This window comes from Oryctolagus cuniculus, chromosome 4, assembly GCF_051225735.1.
Source record: "Oryctolagus cuniculus isolate XC-2025 breed Fujian yellow rabbit chromosome 4, ASM5122573v1, whole genome shotgun sequence".
NCBI lineage: Eukaryota > Metazoa > Chordata > Mammalia > Lagomorpha > Leporidae > Oryctolagus > Oryctolagus cuniculus.
The window spans coordinates 94,220,372-94,225,248 of NC_142870.1; the positions used below are offsets into that span (position 1 = coordinate 94,220,372).

Below are 4,877 nucleotides of genomic sequence, written 5' to 3' on the forward strand. Positions count from 1 at the left end.
AAGCAGAAATGGAACCCACTGCCAAGTCCAGGTAGGACAAGCCAAAAGGAGGGACCGGGGAGGGCCTGGGACCAAGTGGGAGCCCGTGGCTGGGACAGAAAGAGCCAGGTCATGGAGCAGTAGACATGAACTTCAGAGCAGGCAATACTTTTCCTGTGGCTCCCGTGCCTACAGACAGAGGCAAGCTTCTGGCAGAAGGGCCAGGCCCTGGCGACGATGTCCCCAGCTTTGTGACTGCCTGGCTCCACGCTCTCGCCTTGATGCCGCCGAGAACTCTTTCTTACTCCAGCAGTGCACCAGGACTCGATTCATCAGGCTGTAGGTACCTCCCTTCCGCTCAAAGGCCTGTGATGGTGGTGAAAGACCTGCCCCAGCCTCCTGCCCGCGCCACTGCAGCCCCAGCAAGTCTACCACCTCAGCTGGCCTCCCTGATTGCAGGGGTGCTGGCCCCGAACCCAGCCTCAGGCTCTGGGCCAAGTCAGACCTGCGAGCAGATACGCAGAAGGGGCCAACCTCCAAGGACGGGAACCGCTCAAGTGCACGGAGCCAGCGCTGCCGTTAACTTGGTAAATTGAGACTTTGCTCCATGAAGTCATGGCAAAGAAGATGAAAACCAGGGGATTTGTTTTAGGGCGCACACAAACCCATCCCTCAAGTTCACCTCGTTTGCTATTTCTCTTTACGATGTCTATTTCGGTCACACCAATCCGGTTTCTGGCAGCCTCCAGGTGATTGCTAAAGGCCATAGGCTTTATTTGTTCGTTCATCATTATCATCTTTTATTAGCAACCACATGCAGATTCTCCTTGGCCAAATTCTTTTGGGTTTAGGCTTAGGAACCTGTGGGGTTTTTTGCTTGTTTGTTTTTGTTTTTATGGATTTGTTTATTTGATTTGGAAGGCAGAGTTACAGAGAGAAAGAGAAGGAGAGACACGGATAGAGATCTTCCATCTGCTGGTTCACTCCCCAGATGGCCGCAACAGCCAGGGCTGGGCCAGGCCAAAGCCAGGAGCCAGGAGCTTCCTCTGGGCCTTCCACATGGGTGCAGCGGTCCAAGCACTTGAGCCATCCTCCGCTGGTTTCTCAGACACATTAGCAGGGAGCTGGATAGGAAGTGGAGCAGCTGGGACTCAAACCGGTGCCCATATGGGATGCCGGCGCTGCAGATCTGGCCTGTGTTCATTGGCATGACTGAGTTACTGATGCTGCATTATAATCCAGTTTATCAACTTTCTCTGCATTTTCCCACCACCGCTATCACCCCAGATGATCACAGATTCCAAGTAAATTAAAGCCCCCCTACACCAGGGGTGGAGAAAAAGAGGCAAGTCTTTTTGTATTTCTCCCTGGTGTCCCCAAAGGTAGAAGGCACTCACCGCTCTGGGAACTGGTCAGACAGCGCAGATGAGAAACTGCCAGCTCCACCCAGGTGACTCAGACGAGGGCGGGTGGCGCAGGCCTGGAAGCCTGGACGGAGGACAGAGCTGTCCAGCTGCCCGGGCTCGGGGGCGGGGGCTTCATAAATCTGCAGCAAGTCTCTGACCCCTTCCCGGCCGGCTTTGGCTCGGCTTCCTCCTGCGCTGAGGGTCCCCATTTGTCAGAGTGGAAGGGGATTGCATCATTCTGTCTTCAACGAGACAAAACAAAAAGCAGTGGACAGCCTTCCTTAGAAAGAAAGCATCGTGGTGGGATTTTTTTTTTCTTACCACCCTGACTTACCAGGCTGTAAAAAGTACATTTGGGGAGGGTGGCCAGCATTGCAAGTAGAGAAAGGGGAGCAGCAACTTGAATGCTGAAGCAGAGACGCAGAGAGAGCTGCCTGGGGATTCGCAGGCGCGCGTGTGCATGTTAGGGGAAGGCGTTGCACAGGCGCTCGTTTGTGCAAAGAGTAAATATGGCAGCAAACTGGGCCAGAAGAGAAAGGAGTCTCGGGTAAGAAAAGGTGAACGCAGGAGAGCGAGCAGCAACTTCACAGTCATCCAGAAGGAAAGGCTTGGAGGCGAGAGCCGCGGGTGGCTCTCATCGCTCTCTGTCCTCACGGCTGCTGCTCCTGCCCCACAGGGTACTGCAAGGCACGTAATGAAGTCCTTGCCTGCACGGAGACTATTTCTGCTGTCACACGTGTCGGCACACTGTGTGCCTTATCTCATGTCTCAATGCTATGAGTCGGTCACTGTCACCCCCAACCTACAGAGCGTGAAACTGAGGCACAAGGGTTTTTGTTTTGTTTTGTTTTGTTTTGTTGTTTCAACATTCATTTATTTGAAAGGCAGGAGATGGAGAGGCAGAGGCAGAGAGAGTCTTCCATCCACTGGTTCACTCCCCAGATGGTTGCAGCAGGATGGGCTGGACTGAAACCAGGAGACAGGAGCTTCATCCAGGTCTGCCATGTGGGTGCAGGGGCCCAAGGACCTGGGCTATCCTCTACTGCTTTCCCAGGTGCATTAGCAGGGAGCCAGATTGGAAGTGGAGCAGCCAAGACTCGAACCGGTGCCCATGGGGACACCAGCACTGCAGAGGGCGGCTTAACCCACTGCGCCACAGCACCAGCCCCCACTAGAAGGTCAAAAGCTTGATTGAATCACACAGATGCTATGGGGTGGAGCCAAGATTTGAACTCTGGTGAGACTCCCTGTGTTCAACCACTATGACATGCCGGACCACCTCTAGCTACAGGAGTGCACAGAAGGAGTTGGCTTGGCTGTTAAAGGGATGGGCACGAATTAAAGGCATGGGCACTCTAACCAGGTCACAGAGAGACACCGAGGGCAGGCACGGGGGCCCACTCACCCTGTAGCACAGGGGCACTGCTCTCTCAGTGTCTGCCTTCCTTTTCCTCCAGAGTCCCACGGACCCTGCTCAGTTATTAGAACCCATCACCCCAGGGCCGGTGCTGTGGTGTAGCGGGTAAAGCCACTACCTGCAGCACCAGCATCCCAAATGGGCACCGGTTCGAGTCCCAGCTGCTCTACTTCCAATCCAGCTCTCTGCTGTGGCCTGGGAAAGCAGTAGAACATGGCCCAAGTCTTTGGGCCCCTGCACCCACATGGGAAACCCAGAAGAAGCTCCTGGCTCCCGGCTTCGGATCAGCTCAGCTCTGGCCGTTGTGGCCAATTGGGGAGTGAACCAGCGGATGGAAGACCTCTTTCTCTCTCTCTCTTTCTCTCTCTCTCTGCCTCTCCTTCTCTCTCTGTGTAACTCTGACTTTCAAATAAATAAAATAAATCATTTTTTAAAAAAAAGAACCCATCACCCAGGTCATTTTTCCTGTTTGAACCTCAGTCTACCCACCTCTAGAAGGGAGAATTAGGTGATCTCTGAACTCTCTTCTTCTAGCCGTTATAGGAGGAAATCTGTGTTAGTGTCGTCCCCCCGCCCACCAAGTGCTCGTTCCAGAGACAACCAGAAGCTCAGTAGATGCTCAAAAAGAGGAGAACGCCCGGAGTGGTGTTCCCCATAGGGGTTCCACGGATTCCCTTGCAGGGAGTCTCGAGTTTTCTATGGGAATTTTCTTTTTGTGAGAGTGATTGCTTGAGAGCTCTGTGGTTGCAGAGAGAAGCAGCCCTGGGATTGGGCTCGGGCCAGAGGCAGTGGTGGAGGAGGGGCAGAGGAAGGGGCGAGTCTGCAGGGGGTCGGGACCTGCTGGCCCAGGGGGTGCTTTTCTTCTTGGAGGTTCAAGGCCAGGGCTATCCCCAGAACCGGTCCAGAAAAAGCCCGAGGCAATCGGGCCCTCCTGGGGCTCCAGAATCAGAGGCCAGGAGGGCAGGTGCAGTCAGTCCAGGCCTGCAAGGCGAGCCGGGCCCAGCTTCTTACCCCACCCCAACACCACCACCACCACCACCACCACCCCCCAGCCACCCCCTACCCCCGGCCTCACCTCGTGGCCTGCTTGACCGGTCAACCGCTCTAATGTGAGCTTTGTCGGTTGGAAAAGTGAGGCGGCTTCGTGAGTGGGGCTCTCCCCATAGCTAAAAGCAGCTTGTGTGCCTCTGATAAGCTTAGTCAACTTATTAAATTACACAGGAAAAATCGAGATGGAATATTAATTCCACACACCTCTCCTGTCTGCCTGGGGGGATGCTGCCTTCCTGGGTTTCGCTTTTCAGAGGGCTGAAATAGATCTGGAGAGTTTGAGCTCGTTAAAGGAGAAGGGCGCTCGCCTCGGGGCTTTTCCTAACCGGTTTGGTTCTGAGCTTGGTGGAGACAGTGGCCAACTGGCAGGAAAGGTGTTAACTTGGGCTCTGACATCAGATCCAGAGACAAAGGGAATGAATTGAGCCGCCCCTGGCCCCTGCAGCCCACGCATTGACCTGCTAGGTATCCAGAGTTGGGCCTGAGAGGTGACCTGCACACAGAACACCAGGTGCCAGCCCTCACCCAGCAGGCCAGGATTATCTTATCAGCCAGGCTGATAAAACGCATGCAAGTCTGGCCATCAGGAACAAATATTTATCAGCCCAACACCTTTCAGCCGGAGCAGATTAGGCACAGTGCGAGCAAGGGCAGAGGGGTGCCTCCGTGGCTGACTCCGGGCACTGGAGCCTGGTTCCGGCTCACGTGCTCCCTGGGCCCGTCCGTCCCATGCGTGGGCACGTGTTTGGATGTCCATCTGTTTTCCAGGCACTTCCACGTCTGTCGCCTCACAGGACCTCACAGGGACCTGGCCGGAACAGAGCTGTTGTCACCCCCATTGTACAGCTGAGGAGACCGAGGGTCTGAGAGGGGAAGTGACAAGCCCCTTGGCTTAGCCAGGAAGCGGGACTCAAACCCAGGTCTCCTGATTCTGGGACCTGTGTGCTTTTTACAGGACCGTGGGGGCCCTGACTGGTCCTCCCCTGGCTGCTCCCCAGTTGGCGGCTTCCCAGCTTCAGCCCCAG

General features: G+C 55.2%; 1 long non-coding RNA gene across 2 annotated transcripts; it reads right to left on the bottom strand.

Annotated features, from left to right (window-relative positions):
• Positions 1 to 732: 732 nt before the first annotated feature.
• Positions 733 to 4,392, bottom strand: LOC127482800 (uncharacterized). 2 transcript variants are annotated; one of them, XR_016232110.1, is made up of 3 exons: positions 3,878 to 4,392; positions 1,377 to 1,623; positions 733 to 1,173 (listed from the first exon to the last, which is right to left on the bottom strand). It is a non-coding gene; the product is annotated as an uncharacterized LOC127482800 (long non-coding RNA). The 2 variants fall into 2 exon arrangements; XR_007908653.3 differs by having other exon boundaries at positions 1,377 to 1,627.
• Between the last annotated feature and the right edge of the window lie 485 nt (positions 4,393 to 4,877).